Source organism: Trachypithecus francoisi, unplaced genomic scaffold (genome assembly GCF_009764315.1).
Source record: "Trachypithecus francoisi isolate TF-2019V2 unplaced genomic scaffold, Tfra_2.0 Lachesis_group1, whole genome shotgun sequence".
In the NCBI taxonomy this organism is placed as follows: Eukaryota; Metazoa; Chordata; class Mammalia; order Primates; family Cercopithecidae; genus Trachypithecus; species Trachypithecus francoisi.
Genome location: NW_022681454.1, coordinates 170,368,400 through 170,387,869, shown reverse-complemented (window position 1 = coordinate 170,387,869; position 19,470 = coordinate 170,368,400). Strand labels below are relative to the sequence as shown.

The 19,470-nt window shown below is 33.2% G+C and overlaps 1 protein-coding gene across 1 annotated transcript in view; it reads left to right on the top strand.

The window, feature by feature from the left end:
* VEGFC (vascular endothelial growth factor C) overlaps nt 1-19,470 on the top strand; it is a 120,159-nt gene that overhangs the window by 39,947 nt on the left and 60,742 nt on the right. The window lies entirely within an intron of this gene.

Here is a 19,470-nt window from a genome sequence, read left to right as displayed (position 1 = left end):
TTCTGTATGTCTTCGTGTTTGCAAAGATTCTTTGGGGCACAGAAATAAGCAAATCATCCCTGATGAAAGGGTCATCTTAGCTGCCAGTGACCAAAAGAGTGGCCTGCTGAGGAGTTTCATAGTGTTACTGCAGGCTGCCATGGACTCATGCGTGAGGAATTCACACAGCTAATCAATTCCATAAGGTGCAGTTTCTGGCTTCTCTCTTCTTAAACCCGTACATAAGGAATTGGCACTCAAGTGTTTCATCCTGTGGACTCTACATCATTCCTTCACACCCTCTGCCATTTCCTGGCCCTCCCCAAAATAGACCCAAAGCAAAACAATAATAAACAATTTGCTGTTTGAGTTTTAGTCAGCACTACCATTCACCAGCCCTTAAGAATGCCACCGCAGCTGGCTGTCACTGACTGTTTCAGCAGGATCAGGCTGGAGGTAGGAGAGGCAAGGCAAAATTTCTCCTCCTTGTAGGTTTTAGTTAATTGCTGTCAATGACAACTAGCTGTTGTGCACCTGTTTCCATACATTTAGTTTCTACCCTCCATCAATAAATTCTAACAATCTTTATTGAACATATTCTATGTCATGTACTATAGTTTTGGTCCTTAAAATACCATCTGAACATAGGTATTGTTGTTATCAAATGAGGAAACAGACTTCACAAATAGCGACTGGGCCACAAATCTTGCTACTAAGTGGCCTAGCCGGTGGACTTGGAAGTCTAGGCTCTTTCCCTATAGTCCCCCTTGATTTTATTAGCCAAGTTCTAATTCTAGCGTGGTCAAGTCTTGTTTCTTGGTTATGTGTGATATAACTTAGATTTGTGTGTAAGTTATTATTTCATAGTTTTGTGTGATATAACTTACATTTTCTGAAAGGTGCTAGGAAACAGAGGGCACAATTTATATGGAAAATAAAGGCCTGAAGAGTCACTCATCCTCCAGTCTTGAGATGGCTTTTACATAGATCATATCGGCGCTCCGAATGGCCTGCTGACTTTCCATAATCTGAGTGTAATAGGGACAATACCTTTTGACTCCAAACGTACTAAGGTTACTGCCAACAAAAACCCATGTGCACATTTACATCTTACGTGGGAAATTTTAATCAGAGGATGTCTTCATCTTTTCATCGCTACTGAACTGACTAAAGACTCACTCGAAGACATTTCTGTTTTAATAGTGAAGAGAAGGAAGTGATTCTCTTTGCATCTCATCCCTTTGTCTCTACAGGCATTGCGCTCCTATGAACACTGAAGAGTGGAGGATGGGTTTTTCTAGGCAGTAACCTTAATACATTTGGAGTCAAAAGGTGTTGTCTTTATTACACTATGGAAAGTCAGCAGGCCATTCGGAGTGCCAATATGATCTATGTAAAAGCCATCTCAAGACTGGAGGAGGTGTGACTCTTCAGGCCTTTATTTTCCATATAAATTGTACCCTCTGTTTCCTACCACCTTTACCGAAGCAGCCTGTCTGCCATTTTCCACTTGTTTGGTGCTTTAAAATCTTAAAGAACTTCATTAACTCCATGGAGGCCTTCAATTTAATATTGAGGATATTGGAGTATTTATCACAGAAAAGATACAGCTCAAAAATTTTAACACAATGTCATGGAAAATTTAAAAAAAATCTATTACATTTTGGTGAGAATTGTATATTGAATTTTTCAGAATGTAAGCTAAATTGAGTTTAATCTTATACTTTATAAAAACAAATAAATATGAAATTTATTCATCTATTTTTTTTTTCTTTTATGACATATTCCAAATATACGGAGGAGGACAGGGACCTAAAAGACTCAGTCACCCATGGTAGGGCTCTATCAGATTCTTTCATTTTGCCTTATGTTTCCAGATATTGTTATGAGATAAAAACTTACGGGTAAATTGAAGACCTCTGTATAAGCCTTCAGAAATCTTACTCCCTGTCCTCTACCAAGTTAACTAATATTCTGAATTTAGTATTTTTATTTTGTGCATTTTTTTACGTTTACGCATATCATTGATCTATCCGACTTTTTATAAATTATGTTGTGCTGAACATATATTCTTCAACATATTATTTTCTGTTTTTGTTTATATTTTATTTTAGGGATTAAGCCTTGTTGATGCCTATAGCTTTTATATACATATATAGAAATCTGTTGTATGATCCGTGGTTTAGCAATTCTCTGGTAGAGGATATTTCATTTTCTTCAAACATTTTGCTACTGCAATTAGTACTGTAGTGGACATTTTGATGTTTCGTTATGAAACAGAATGCTTGTCCTTTTAGTTTGTAGGAATTCTTTGATCATTCTATTAATCTTTTGTCAATTATGTGGTTGAAATGCCTTGAATTTTCAAATTTATTTGAATGATAATACTAACAGTAGTCCCTTACGATTTTTGCCATCCATTCTATAAATAACTATTCACGTTTCAATTCTAAAATTCTTTGTAAGTTTTCTCTTTCATTCTTGGAAGACTGTTTACTCTTTAGTCTCTTTAAATAATTTTGTTTGGATTTTGGCTCTCTCTATTTCTGTGTTTATATTTCACTATTTTGTACTGTTGCTTTGATTAAATCCTTCCTTTTAGATTGTTTAATACATTCTCATTCTTTTTCTAACTTCTTCAGTTGAATTACCTTAAATTTATTCTTCACAGTCTTATAGTTTTTAATAAATGTATTTCATGCATTTCTCTTTTAACTTCTTCCCACACGTTTGAAAAAGTGTTCCTTTTATTGTAAAGTTCTGGTTCTCTTTCTTTTTTATCTCTTTTGTCCTACTGGGATTTCCTGTTATAACTCATGGGCTACTGAAGTTTCCAAAAGTATAGAATTTTTTTGCATAAAGTTTTTGCAGTATCTATTAATTAATGATTTCTATTGTAGTTACACCATGGTCAAAAACATTGGTTCTGTAAGATACCAATTCTTTGAAATTGTTTGTGATCTTTTGGAACCCAGCTGGTGGTCAGTTTTCATAAATAGTTTTTGTATATCTGATAAGGATGTCAATCCAGACAGGATTTTATGTATGTGCCTATGAGAAGAAACCTGTTAAATTTATGTTGGATATTCTCTATTTTACTAAATTCCTGCTTCCCTCGAAGGGTTTAGGCATGCAAGTCCTTTAGAAATCTAAAAGTAATAATGTTAGGTTTGTAATTGAAATGGCTTCTCTGTGGACTCTGTGTCTTTTACTGTATTGTGAACCCTTTGAAGCACTGTTTTACATTTTTTTTCTTACTGGCATTAGTAGTACTACATATATAATTTTTTTTTTACGGTTAGTATCTATATAATATATTTTCTTCAGTCTCTTTATTTTAAACTTCCAAAACAAATGTAATTTTGTTTTAAGTTATTCTTGTAATCATCATATAGTTTTATAAAAATCAAATTTGATTATCACTAATGTGTGAGTTTGATAAATCCATGTAATCAATTACTGATATGTCACAACACAATAAGGGCTGTGGTCTTCATTCTTCTGAACAATCACTTTACATTTAGTTTCCGAGGTCAGGCTAATAATTAACCTTTCTGCATGTACCCAGTGTTCTGACTCCTGTAAGGATTAATTTTAAAATGTTCAATATTTATTTTGCCTTTGGATTTTGCTGAAAATTTAATTTTAGAAATAAAAAAATCTCTAGTTCTTTCAAATTTTCCATTAATTACAGATTGTTTACTGATCTTTTTTTTAATACTGCATTTTGGCATAATTTTTTATAAATGTTTACACTGTAATTTTCAGTAATTCAATGTAAAGCTAACAGGTTTTTTTCAAAGATGAAGAGAAACAATATGTTATAGAATATAATACCTGGTGGGATAGTTAAGTAGGGGTTCTGGAGTTTATTTTTGTTTCTGCTGCTACTTAACTATGTTATTACAGAGAAAAAAATCATGTAAGAGACTCAGCCAAATTCTCTTCTGTATAACAAGAGGGAGTGACTTGCTATCTCAATTTCAGTTTTCATATTTAATGACTTACAATTGAATTTTTGATATATATTTGACCACTTTCTAAGATTTTATTTTTACATGATTGAAAACTTTATATTGTATAAATATTTTTGGATACATATGTACCTCACATTCAAGATAAGAAATTCTTAAGTAATTGAACTTTGTGACTATAATTAAATATATACACTAATAGATGATAAAATAAAATATTTTTATTCTGAAAGCCTAATTTTAGGTAATGAAAATCATTTTATGGGTAAAGTATACATTTTATAGTGTGCTAAAAAGTACACAAAATTTGACATTTAAAAAATAAAAAATGTTAAGTAACTTGGAATGAAGGGAGCATATCAAAGCGTTTGTGAATAAATAATCTCAAATTGAATTTTTCCAACACTATCATATCTCTTTTTCTATTTAAAAGAAGGTTAATCGTTGGTTTATTCTTTTCTTTGAGTTTGTCTTTTGTATTTTCCAAGCTTTTAATTGTCAGTGGGGGGAGGGGACGTATTTTTAAGGTTTCCATCAGCATCCATTCTCCTCTACTCATTGTTACGCCAAAGTGACTCAACATCTTTGAGTCTTCCCTGTTTGAGACCAAGTCTGTACTCAGCTTCTAATTTCAGCTCTAGCTTCCATTCACTCTCAGTCTTTGTTAACATTATCTAGTTTAGGTTGATATTATTGCATTATTGACTTGCATTATAAATTTCTTCTTTCAAGAATAATATGACCTTTTAATCTTGTTATGTATGTTTACCCATTATTTACATAAATTTTTATTTTATATTCTATATGGTTTTATTCTAACAGTCTTTTGTAGTTAAATATTTTTATACTCATTCATTTGTCATAAATCTTCAAGTAATTTTTAGAAGAATTTTGTAAAAGTGTACGACTGTTTTTTAATTTTGTGGGTAGACTATATCCATAAAATGCCTAAATATATTCAGAAACTTCTTTTAAAGTTCATATCACTTAACTTTGGTAAAGAGTTTCAGCAAAAGCTTATAATTAAAATACATGACAGTGCTCACAGAGCATTTCTGATTGCTATCAGAAATAGGGGTTTATTCTGGAAAGTTGTTTTCCTGAAAGCCTTAATTTTAAAAAGTACAGTTTAATACCTAATATATTCTTATGTGTATATTAATGCCATAATAAGCAATCTTCCTCCCTTTGTTTCTTCCTTCTTTTCTTTCCTCTTTCTTTCTTTTCCTCCTTTCTATATTTATGCTGTATACGTACTACTTGAAATATCCAGACACTGTACTATTTTTTATGTTTAATTCACAAACCATATCTGGTGATATGGATATTATTGTTCTTGTTGCATAGTTGAAGAAACTGAAACTTTACTGAGGTTAGATAAGAGCCACAAGTATAGCAGATTTTATAGCATATAACCCTGCAAAGCTCAAATTTGGATTGAGATCTTTGTTTATTCTAGACCCTCCTCTATGTCGTTCTGTGTCAGTTTGCTTTGTTATTTATTGTGGTAAAGTAATCATTCTTCACTTCAGCAGTTATCTGTGAGGTGATTCTAAAACACAGAAAAATCTTGTTTTAAAATAAATTGTATGTATGTCATCACCTAACAATGAGCCTTTGTGGGGTCCACACAAAACCATTTTGCTGCAGTGTTGGCATAGTGTAAAATTTCCAAAGTTTTGACATACATATTAAATTCTTCAGGATATATTTTAAAAGTCCTTGCCAATCCAAAAGGAAATGTTTTTAAAGTTTTTTAATGAAATTTTTATATATTTTAATATTTAAATTTTAAATCGTATTTTTAAAACTCTTAGGCTGAATTTTCAGTTTCTAATTAGCAAAGTAATTATCGTTTGCTGTAAGCCAGCTTCCTCCTCTTTCTTGACCCTCATTTGTCTTCACTCCTTATAAGATGCTTAATGAAGGAGAACTTGATTTTTGTTCATTTGTTTTTGAGACGGGATCTGGCTCTGTTGCCCAGGATAGAGTGCAGTGGTACAATCATAGCTCACTACAGCCTCGAACCTAGGCTCAAGGGATCCTCCTGCCTCAGTGTCCTGAGTAGCTGAGACTACAAACTCATGGCTAATGAGCCTGGCTAATTTTTCAATTTTTGTAGAGATAGGGGTCTCACTATGTTGCCCAGGCTGGTCTTGCACTCCTAGGCTCAAGTAGTCCTCCAGCCTTCCAAAGTGCTGGGATTGCAGGTGTGAGGACCACGCCTAGCCTTAAAACTTGATTGTTGTTTACATGGTGCACTTAAGAAGCCTAATCTTACCTTCTGACCTAGGGTTTGCAGTCACAAACTTAGAGTTTTTTAATGAAGACTGTGCTATTTCTTTTTTTTTTAAGGGATTTGTTTTTATCTAATTTATTTCTGCCTTTATCTTTACTTATTATTAATTATTCAAACTAAGATTGGGATCGTCATTTATTTATGAATAACTCAAATTAGTTTATTTTTATACATAGTCCTGGTGAAGATATTCACTTTATGCCTTCAGTTTGCATTTATCTTGATTAGTGTGTAAGTGCATCTCATTTCCCTATGCTTCTGTTTTCAAAGCTTATGTAACTACACTATTAAATTTTATACGTGATGTAACAGGATACAATCCCATGATATATTTCCATGATGTCAAAGCTTTGAATTATGTAAATGGGAAAATGAAGCAAATCATACCACTTATTCATTATGCATTGTCATGCAGCAGACACACAGTCAAGTGATGCTGTTCAATTTCCTTAACTGCATATTCTTAAAGTGCATATCTTCGTGGTATCGAAGCACTCAAGCAATAAGTAAAATTCTGCATCTGGTTAATAAATTCAGCAAACAGGAATTCATCAACATCTGGCATCTGCTTTATTTTACTGGCTTTATATGAATAACTGATGCACGGTGACCTTTGATAAATTTGGGGGTTGCTTGAAATTTTAGTAGGGGTTTGATATTGTTTGTGTGTTACTGTGAATTTAATATGGCAACCAACTTTCTCATGATTGTTTTACTCATGCTAGAAACTACAGCATCAACCAATCAAAAGACTGCTTAGCATTTGGTGTTATCACATATAGCCTAATTTGCACAACTTTCCAAAATATAAGCACCAGGATAGAAGACACATCAATAAAATGTAAGAATTATAAGGAAGAGGAGGAGGTTTTTAAAAGTATATTATTATTCAGCAAATAATGGAAACTGATGCTTACAAACTACTAACTTAAGAGGGTTTTTTTTTCCTTTAAAAATTAATGCAATGATAGTGCAGAACATCAAACAAAAACTGCATAGTTGATATCTTTTTCTTCATCAACGACTTTCTTATCATTATATGAATATTATAAAAATATTGGGATGGAGATGCCAAAATTACCTCTGCTAAATGCCATCTTTCATCCTAAGGCTATACAGGAACGGGCCTTGCCTACTGAACTTTGTACCTATAGGCCTACTACATTGCCTCCCACCTGAACCCTGGATTATAAATGGGATGGAGAGTTACTTTTCTACTCAGAGAGCAACCTTGATATTTCAGAAGGAAAAGTTAGCCCTGGACACTTGAGCATTTCTAAGAAAATAGGGTATTTTTTTTTTCTTTTTAAATTGTGTACCTGCTGCCCTGAATTCTCTAGACATTCTGAGCACTCTGTATATTCTTACTCATAACTTAGTAATAAATTATGTTTATAATTTGGAGACTGGTATTGTATAATTTAGTTCACTGAAATAATTTGATCGAGTGATTTCATAGCCAGACAGAGTCAATGGATTCATAGAAATGAGAATCCTGGATTAATCACCATCAAACATTTTCAACATAAAGTGACTTTTTTTCCTTAGAATGGGATTTTTACTACATTCAAATTTTACTAGTGCTGTAAGCCTGAAAATTTTGAGTCAGGTAATGAATTTGAGAATGGATAGCTAATCTTTAAAAATATAGTAACAAATGTTTCGGGGAATTGTGGCTATTTTTCCCTTTTGGAATGATAACCAACATTTTTGGAAATGAAAACGTTGATAAATTTGTGTGGACTTAAATATGGAGTCCACATAAGATTGAGGTCATAGGACAGAAAGAGTATTTGCTTCACATTTACATTGCTGAGGTATTATGAAGAGGTTAGAAAGGTGATTTTTATTTAGCTTGCAGAACAAATATTTTAAAATCACAGAGTAATATACACTATGAAATGCCTACATATATTTATTATCCATATGAATAAAACAGTAGAAGCTGAAATATAAAATAACATGCCAGTGCTGCCGAAGAGATTTAAGCCAAATATCTACTACTCTGGAACATCAGATATGTATATTGATATCTATCTATATTATTATTATATATTACATAATTTATATATTATTTTATATATCAGTATAATATATATTGTTTTATACAGATTATATTATTATATATTATTTTTCACTAATGTTATTTATATATATTATACATTATTTATGTCCAATGTCTACATAATTGTGCATAATACATCCTGTCTCTAGTCAGTTGTCGTGACAAGGGTTTTAATCATTTATGCTTACTTTATGATTCTGTTGTACAATTTTTATTGGACATTATTTCTGTTTTTATTAACAGGGCATATCAAACACCTCCATACACACTTGATTACAGATTTTTTTGTCCCAAATATTTTTAGCAATTTTATTTCTTTAATATGAAAATAGTTTGGGAACAAGCTTCTATCATCTACTATTTCTTCAGTTATTTTTATTTTTATTTTTTATTATACTTTAAGTTCTAGGTTACGTGTGCACAACATGCAGGTTTGTTACATATGTTTACATGTGCCATGTTGGTGTGCTGCACCCATTAACTCGTCAATTACATTAGGTATATCTCCTAATGCTATCCCTCCCCCCTCCCCCCACTCCACAATAGGCCCGTGATGATCCTCTTCCTGTGTCCAAGTGGTCTCATTGTTCAATTCCCACCTATGAGTGAGAACATGCGGTGTTTGGTTTTTTGTCCTTGTGATAGTTTGCTGAGAATGATGATTTCCAGCTTCATCCATGTCCCTACAAAGGACATGGACTCATCCTTTTTTATGGCTGCATAGTATTCCATGGTATATAACCACATTTTCTTAATCCAGTCTATCATTGATGGATATTTGGGTTGGAGACAAATGGCTAACTAGAATAACCAGTGTAGAGAAGTCCTTAAATGACCTGATGGAGCTGAAAACCATGGCACGAGAACTACGTGACAAATGCACAAGGTTCAGTAACCGATTTGATCAACTGGAAGAAAGGGTATCAGTGATTGAAGATCAAATGAATGAAATGAAGTGAGAAGAGAAGTTTAGATAAAAAAGAGTAAAAAGAAATGAACAAAGCCTCCAAGAAATATGGGACTATGTGAAAAGACCAAATCTACGTCTGATTGGTGTACCTGAAAGTGACGGGGAGAATGGAACCAAGTTGGAAAACACTCTGCAGGATATTACCCAGGAGAACTTCCCCAACCTAGCAAGGCAGGCCAACGTTCAAATTCAGGAAATACAGAGAACACCACAATGATACTCCTTGAGAAGAGCGACTCCAAGACACATAATTGTCAGATTCTTCAGTTATTTGAATGTAGATGGCCTACCACAGGACACAAGAAGTTGAGAATATGCTAGGAGAATTGCCAGCACTGCTCAATATGGGTGTTTGCCCAGATCTATCTTTTGACTCTCTCATTTGATCTGTTCTTGTGCTTCTCACTTCCCTGGGTGGCCAGTCCCTTGCTGAGTGTTTCTGGCCTTCAGTATCTGCTTCTTCTGATTCTTTTGATGCAGCACCCACTTGGGCTCTCTTCTGTAGTTCGCTAAACTCAGTTGCTTATCATTGTAATATTTCCATAATATCTGAATTACTGTCTCAACTTAGGAGACATCCACTTGTCTTCTGCAGCACCTGACTGAGTTCTTGCCATATAAATTTTTGCTGAATAAATTCAATGTTTGGCTTTTCATGTCATCATAAACAAGACTTACACCAACAATCATGGGGAAATTTGAATAAAATTAAGATCAGCTCTGACTTTTGCAATTTTACAACTTACAAGTTAGTGTTAACAAAATGTATAAAGATGGTGATATGCCATTTTGAAACATGTTGAGCATTTTCTTCTTTAGAACAGCCTTCAAGACAGTTATGAAACACATTTAAACTTAAGAAAGCTGAGAATCAGAATGATTATTAATACTTATTTGAGGGTAGATGAAAAAGAAAAGGGAACGTTTATACAGTTTTAGTGAGAATGCAAATTAGTTCAACCCTAAGGAAAACAATATGAAAATATCTCAAAGAACTAAAAATAGAACTACAGTTTGACCCAGCAACCCCACTACTGGTATCTGGGTGGGAATATATAAGAGGAAAAGAAACATCCTATCAAAAAGACACCTGCGCTCATGTTTATCGCAGCACGATTTTTAATAGCAAAGTCATGGAATCAGCCTAGGTTCCCATCAGCAGCGGATTGGATAAAGAAAATGTGGTACATACACAGCATGGAATACTATGCATCCATAAAAGAATGAAATGATGTCCTTTGCAGCAACATGGATGCTGCTGGAGGCCCTTTTCCTAAGTGAATTAACACAGAAACAAAAAGTCAAATACTTCTCATTCTCACTTATACGTGGGAGCTAAACAGTGGGCACACATGCACATAAAGAGAGAAACAGTAGACACTGGGGCCTCCAAAATGGGGGGAAAGAGGGAGGAGAACAAGGGTTGAAAACTACCTATTGGGTACTGCGTTCACTATTTGGGTGACAGATTCAATAGAAGCCAAATTGCAGCCTGACGCAATATACCCTTGTAACCTACCTGCACATGTGGCCCCTGAATTTAAAAAAACCAAACAAAAAATTAACAAGCAAACAAAAAGAAAGCAGAGGAACTAGGGTTTGAATTAATATTTTTGATACACATATCACTATCTTCCTCTTAAATTATGTGCTTAAATACATGAAGAAGGAGGAGAAGAAAAAAACAATTAGGAGACTTACTTTAATAATGTATCATTTATAACTTTTCTTCCTAAATCTGGTTACATGTCAAGAAACCGTATAATGCGAATCCCTCTAGTTCACTCTTCCTTTCCTTTATGTACATCTCGGTTGCAATTCAAATTTTCTTTTTTCTAATGAACAGAATGATCAGTAGCAGTTGCACCAAACATTTCAATTTGCAATATACATTTAATGGTTTTTCAAGTGAAGGTTACATTTTATCTTTTTTAAAAATTATCCATAGAATAATGTGTTTTAGGATGAATGAAACCACAGTGTACTCAGTTTAAAATTAAGATCCGGTGGTCTGAGACATCACATAGAAAGCATAAATCAGTAGCTGTCTGACAGTTTCCCAATTGCTATGACACTAAAGATAAACCATACCAGATAAATCAACCCCCTAAGTGGACTCTCTGGCCTGGATTTTTCAGGTTTTAATGTGCCTATGGAATGTTCCAAGATAATTTTCATCAATGTTGATTGTCCAGCTCACAGAGCCCTGGGCACTAAAGTGATTGACATAAACCAAGTCATTATTCCAACAATTAAATCAGCAGGAATTAGCACAAACATTTTTTTTTTCCTGTTCCGTACACTAAAAATGTTTCCATGCTGCAATGTTAGGATTTAAATGTAACAAACATAATCTTCCCTGTGTTGTATAACTTTCCAATCTACTATAAAGTGATTTTGAAGAAAGACAGACTATCAAAATGGAGCATCTGGTTTAAAAATAAATAGCTGACTCTTCCATGTGGCAGCAAACAATACATAAGAGATATTGGACAATTAACAATTAATTACATTGATAAAAATAATTGATGAATTAAGAATGTAAATCTAAATATCCTGTGTATTCCTCTTTTTGGTTTAACTTTCAAGTCCAGAAAGCTCTTAATGTGGTTAATTAATCAATGATAACTTTACACCACAAACCTTTGCTGAGTACTTGCTATTCATTCGTTGAACATTATTTATTTTAATAAAAATGTATTAATTGAGGTTTTACTATATATGCCACTGTTTACGGTGCAATGAAAAAAAATAACCCTAACTTGGGACAAATGTGATTTTTGTCTTTGCTTAGGGCATTTTTGGAATATTTACTTTTGAAAATGTCTCCATGACCTGTGGCAGTGTTTTCTTCTGAATAGTCTAAATAACGATTGCAAATCTAAAATAAGTAAAGTTATTTGGAGCCATATCTGGAAAATAATGTGAGTATTCCAATTATTAGGGAAGGCTAGCTTTGATCAACATGTCTATATAACTATAAAATAATGAGATTTTTCTTTTCTTTGTGCCCTGAAAGCAATTTCAAACCTATAGTTTTGGCATGTTCATAGCCCTTCTCCACAGCCTCTGGGGACAAAACTCCCAAATTACTAAACAGAGAAATCCTAGGGCTCATGTACATTTTCTACCACTCAATTAAGTAGGCTTGAGGCTGATTTCTTTCAGGGCCAGGCCTACTATCATCAAGCTATAAACAAATGGTTAGTGCTGCAAACCAGTGTGGAAACTGCCAATCATCACTTAATTTAGATGTGGTGTTTCCCAAAGCTCTTATATCTGATTTGTTTTATAAGGTGATCTACCAAATGCCTTTACACTCTTGAAAGTTTGAGTTCAGCTAGGTGCTGAGGCACACTGGCCTAAAGCAGACATTCCATAATCTCTCCTGGGTTTCCTGGACGTTGCAGGCTACTAAAATTACAAAGCAAAACCTCCTATTAGCCTGGCATTTAGACTTGCAAGTGTCAACTTACTACTTACCTTGTTTTATTTTATTTCTTCAACAATCTCAAAACCTTCCTGTCTCGATTTCAAGCTTTGGTTTGTTCCCACCATTTGCTTGGGTCTAGCATCTTATTCTTTGATGTTATTTTTTCTTTTCTTCATCTTTTAAGTTCAGGGGTTCATGTGCAGGATGTGTAGGTTTGTTACATAGGTAAACGTGCGCCATGGTGGTTTGCTGCACAGATTATCCTATCACGTAGGTATTAAACCCAGCATCCATTAGCTATTTTTCCTGATGCTCTCCCTACCCTCGTAAGCTCCTCCTGCAACATGCCCCAGTGTGTGGTGTTCCCTCCCATGTGCCCACGTGTTCTCATCATTCAGCTCCCACTTATGAGTAAGAACATGCAGTGTTTGTTTTTCTGCCCCTGCATTAGCTTGCTCGGGATAATAGCTTCCAGCTCCATCCATGTCCTCACAAAGGACAGGATCTCGCTCCTTTTTATGACTACATAGTTTCCCATGGTGTATATGTACCACATTCTCTTTATCCAGTCTATCACTGATGGGCATTTAGGTTGATTCCATGTCTTTGATATTGTGAATAGTGCTGCAATGAATATATGTGTGCATGTATCTTTATAATAGAATGATTTATATTCCTTTGGGTATATACCCAGTAATAGGATTGCCGGGTCAAATGCTATTTCTGCCTCTAGGTATCTGAGGAATCACCATACTCTCTTCCAGAATGTTTAAACTAATTTACACTCCCACAAACAGTGTAAACGGTTCCTTTTTCTCCACACGAGTTGTTTTTTGACTTCTTAGTAATAGCCATTCTGATTGGCATGAGATGGTATCTCATTGTGGTTTTGATTTTGCATTTCTCTAATGATCAGTGATATTGAGCTTTTATTTCATATGTTTGTCAGCTGCACATATGTCTTCTTTTGAGAAGGGTCTGTTCATGCCCTTTGCCCACTTTTTAATGGGGTTGTTTTGTTTTTTTCTTGTAAATTTAAGTTCCTTGTAGACTCCAGATATTAGACTTTTGTTAGATGGATAGATTGCAAAAGTTTTCTCCCTTTCTGTAGGTTGTCTGTTAACTCTGATGATAGCTTCTTTTGCTGTGAAGAAGCTCTTAGTTTAATTAGATCCCATTCGTCAATCTTTGCTTTTGTTGCAACTGCTTTTGGCGTCTTTGTCATGAAATCTTTGCCTATGTTTATGTCCTCAATGGTATTGCTAGATTATCTTCTAGGATTTTTATAGTTTTGGGTTTTACATTTAAATATTTAATCCATCTTGAGTTAATTTTTGCATATGATGTAAGGAAAAGGTCAAGTTTCAATTTTCTGCATATGGCTAGCCAGTTCTCCTAGCAACATTTATTAAATAGGGAGTCCTTTCCGTATTGTTTATTTTTGTAAGATTTGTCAAAAGTCAGATGGTTGTAGGTGTGTGACCTTATTCCTGGGTTCTCTGTTCTATTCCATTGGTCTGTGTGTCTCTTCTTGTACTAGTATCCTGCTGTTTTGGTTACTGTTGCCTTGTAGTATAGTTTGAAATCGGGTATTGTGATGCTTCCACCTTTGTGCTTTTTGCTTAGGATTGTCTTGGCTATCTGGACTCTTTTTTGGTTCCATATGCATTTTACAAAAGTTTTTCTAATGCTGTGAGGAATATCAATGGTAGTTTAATCGGAATAGCATTGAATCTATAAATGACTTGGGGCAGTATGGCCATTTTCATGATATTGATTCTTCCTGTCCTTGAGCGTGGATTGTTTTTCCATTTGCTTGTGTCCTCTCTGAATTTCTTATCAGTGGTTTGTATTTCTCCTTGAAGAGGTCTTTCACTGCCCTTGTTAGCTGTAATAGCATCTTATTCTTTCAAGAGGACAGTTTGTTCAGTTTGTTAAATTATTATCACCATCACAACCATTAAACCTTTCTTCAGCAACTGAAGAATGTGCCACAATATCTCTCAGTTTGCAAAACATATTCCGTTCATCCTCTGTTTTCTGCATCTGTAGCTTATAAAGATATATAAATATATTTTAAGCCAAATTTGTAATTATATATGATGGGAATTGAAAACATGGGTGATTTTTAAATAATCACTAAGGAATAAAATATGCTAAAAATAGGTTGTGAAGAATTGATATGATTTTCTAAGGATGACTTTAATGGAGAAAAGCAGTAATCCTACAATAGTTACTTAATATATAACTATTTTTATGATTATTCTGTTCAGAACATGAATTTATGTTATTATTTGGGGCCTTTTCTAATCAAGTGAAGAAAGGTTTTTTTTAGTTTCAAACTGTTTTTAAAATTTTGAACATTCATAAATTACATGAACACTAACAGATATAAATTTGTTTTTGGATAAATTCTGGATTCATCTATATTTTATTGATTTGTGAAACATCTCAAATTTAACATAGAAATGTTAAAAAGAAATTATATTAAAAGGTTTGTTGGAAAATATTCTATATTTATTAACATTAACATAGAAATGTTAATGTTAATAAATATGGATTATTTTCCAACAAACCTTTTAATATAATTCCCTCCTTCAATGAACTAATTTTTATGGTGGTTTACATTTCTTTTTCAATGTTGGTTTACATTTGACATTAGGATGTTTATTAGTTAATACAACAAAATGGGTGGTCTTTTCATTAATATTATCAGTCAGGTTTGTAAATAGTGCATGTTTTGTATAACCACTTAAAATTTATCTACTGATACAGTATATATTTTGTTTAAGAATACTTCAAATAAAAACAGTAGTTATCATTTGTTGAAGTGGAAGGATCATTATTTAAAAATCCATCCTTAAATGTAAAATGATTTATGCTTCACTGTGTAGTGCATTGATAAATATTTAGTCTATAGTTTTTTCTATTGCTATGTGTTTAGCTAACAATTGTTTTTAATTTGGTGAACAGTACCTTATTAGGAATATTTCGAAAAATTTTGAAGCAATCATGAAATATTTAACAATTTTACAAACAAAGAAATATTTTTAAATCACCAGAAATATTTTCATTCAAATGAATATTTACAACCAAGATAGAGTCTTTTATTCCTTAAATGTGTATAAATTTAAACTTTAAAGTACTTAATTGACTTAGTGCCTCAGAGAAACTATCTTAATAGTTATGAAGTGTTATGTGTACTAAGCATTATGCTAAATTCTATAAACACATCATCTTTTTAAATCATCACAAGAAATTAAAAGGAGGGTACATCTATTATATTTTTTTTTACAGTAGAACTAATTGACACACAGTGAGAGGAAATAATGTGTTCAAGTCCCACAGGTGATAAGTGGTACAGCTGAGTAGAATTCTGGGTCTAAAAGCTAGTCCCTTAACTATTATAATGTAGATGCATAGGCAGACCAGTAGTTATATAAAGTTATATAAATCAAGAGAAAACACTACAAAATTTAGGTATAGGATATTTATGTAAAATATGGGCATTTCATTAGGAAAGCTTGCTAGAAACATGGGGGAACTTTAAGAAACAGTGAAATTCAAAGCTATCATTGTCCAAAAGCATGTGGTCTTGTGTTTTTGCATTAGTGATTTAGGTGCTACTCACTTCCAGTATTTTTCTCCTAATTGAGAAATACCCTTTAGGCCTAGATTCTGTGGACGAGGTGGGGCTTCAAGGTGGAGATAGTCTCTTTTTTCTAGCAGGTAATGATGTAAATCCACTTTTGAATGAACAGGTGCACCTATTTCAATTAAGGCGAATTAGTTTCCAAAGGCTTTGAGTTTTAGATATTATAGAAGGCTATTTAAATGTGCCAATTTACGTAAAATACATTCTGAAAGATTATGGGAAACAGTTTTGTATAATTCACGGAAACAATTTCACAGTCCTCTCAAATGATGATTTTGAAAATGACCTAAATGGCAGGCACCTCTTTGAAGCAGCTGGCATGATGTTATGTGGTCCCATGGCTCCTTACATTTTCAGGTCAATATGAAATTCTCCAGAGTCCAACTTGAACCTTGCAGTATTCTGTTCAAAACTGCCCCTGTTCAGAAGCCTGCATATGTAACCTCTTACCTTTTATGTTTCACAATTTCCATTGAACTCTTCCTATACACCAGAATGGGCAAAAATAGGAATTTAATTTCTAGGAAGAGTTCCTCTAAGAGCCTCTGTCCAAAACATCCAGTGCTGAAACAAGAAAAGGTGATCCTGGCATATATTCACTAGTAATTTTTTTTCTTTTTTGTCTTCTTGTCTTTCCTGTTTTGTGTGTGAAGAGGGAAACTCATCAGTTCAAAGACTGATGAGTCAGAATGCTGTCATTTTGTATCCAAATAGTGGAAATTTAAATTGTTAAAATAAAAATACACAATCACTAACATTACCCTGATGAAATAATGATAAGCAAAGTAGTCTTAAATTAACGGGCTATAAGTGCTGGATAAAGAACAATATTTTTAAAATATCTAAAGTCATATAATGAACAGAAGACAAATTTCCATGTATACCTGAAAGACTGGTTTTCAGAAGTTATAATAGAACGTGGGGATTTAAAGATTGTATTTGGATCATTTATTTTACAGTTAGAAAGTGATGTAGGAAGGAGTTCCCAGAGGAGATGAAACAGATTGAAAACAGCAAAATTCCATGACAGAGGCGGCTTGAAATAGAACCTTTTTTTTCAAAGCAATAACTGGCCTCTTCGTCATCTATAGATAGTGTTTTTGGCACAATCAGAAACATTTACTTTGCCAGTCATTGAAAGTAAAAAGAAAAGAAAAATTGGCTGAATGCTTTTAAATTACATTTATTAAATTTCTGCTTTCATACAAAGGCGTAAAATTATTGTGTTTAATTTTTTTGAAAACATTATTATAAAGCTACATGCTTAGAAGTTGGTTGATTGTTTTCCCACAGACGTTTTATACCTGAAACCCTAAATTTTGGATATGAATATATAACAAATGCACATGTTCATTCTAAACATTTTCTTTTCAAATAGTTTTACTTTCCTTTAGGTTTCCTAAAGAAATGTAAATTCCTTCTGCCACTTAGCTTTTGCTATTTTTAGCAGTTTCTTAAAGTCTACAAATTCCTTTCACTCAATTTTTGCACTTAGTTCATAATGACTTCACATTTGACATTGATTGTCCACAAAAGGAGCTATTTTTAGTTTCTAAAGGTGAACGTTATTTGTTTTAGAAATTCTCGCATATATTTCTTAGCCTAAAGATAGGTTTTCTAACATGTGGTAGTGTAGTCTGTTTACTGAGCACTTGTAGTGGAACAAATTCAGTGCTAAATTCTTGGTTTTTAATAACTAATTTATTTCTTACAGTAACTGCTAAATATGCTTTGAATTATAAACTATTTGCCAAAATTACAGATAATAATATAACCAAACACCATAAACACCATGTGGATTTCACCTAAACTGGAAGTAATTTGGTGACTTCCTTATTTAATCTTTTATTTATTGTACTTGGCCATACTTATTGTATGTTTATGTATAAAAACATAAAACAATAGAACGTTTTACACAAATATTACACTCACTGTCTTATAAATGGAGAAACTGAGACCCAGATAATTTTAGTAACTTATTCAAAGTTACCTAGCTGGTAACTAGAAGCAAAACCCAAATAAGACCACAGATTACTACTTTTCTCAAGTTCTTCAACATAATTCAATATTGCTATCAACTCAGAGGTCTCGGAAGATAAGATCTTACCGTCCGAAAACAGCAAAAAGTAAATTTCATAAAATCCTGTGTGTACCAAACAATTTATTACTAGAAATATATATCTTTCTAGAAATAAATAAATAAAGCAAAATTATCTTTTTAAAGTTCTTTAGATTGTTGAGAAATCAAGAGCATTAAGGTTGTGTCTCCCCTTTAAATTTACCTTTTAGTTTCTTTGGATTTAAGTTTTTAGATGAAATTTTAAATTCTATTTAGCTCTCAGTTTATGTGTATTTAAAATTTAGATTTAGGATCTTTTTTTTTTATAAGGGTGAAATTACACGTGGAGAAATTTTCTGTTTATAGTGAGTTTTGACAAATAGAGTTGTATAACCACCATCCCCACAGTCAAGATACATCACTTCTCCCCTTCCCAAATATATCCCCTGGTGACACTCTGTGGTCATACTCATTCTCCACCTCTAGCCTTTAATGATGGCTGCTGTTAATCCCCCTATAGATTTGCCTATTCCAGAATGTTGTATAAAGGAATCACACATCATGTAGCATTTTGAATCTGGCTTGCTTTATTTGTTATAATGCATTTGAGATTCGTTCATATTGTGGCAGATATCAGTAGTAGTCTTCTTTTCATTGTTGGATAGTATTCCATGACATGAATGTACCATTATATTTTATCCATTTGCCCAGTTAGAGAACATTTGGGTGTTTTCAGTTTTCATTATTATGAATAAAGCCTCTATAACCATATTGCATACAAATGTTTATGTGAACATAAGTTTTCGTTTCACCTGGACAGATACTATACAGGACTGGAATTTTAGTAAGTATATGTTTAACTTCGTAAGAAACTGCCCAACTGTTTTTGCAAAGTGGCAGTACAGATTTACATTTTCAGCAGCAAAATATGTGAGAGTTCCAGTTGCTGCACGTCCTTTTGAGCACTTAGTGTTGTATTTTTAATTTTATCCACTCTGATGGGTGTGGAGTGGTGTCTTACTAAGGTTTTAATAAT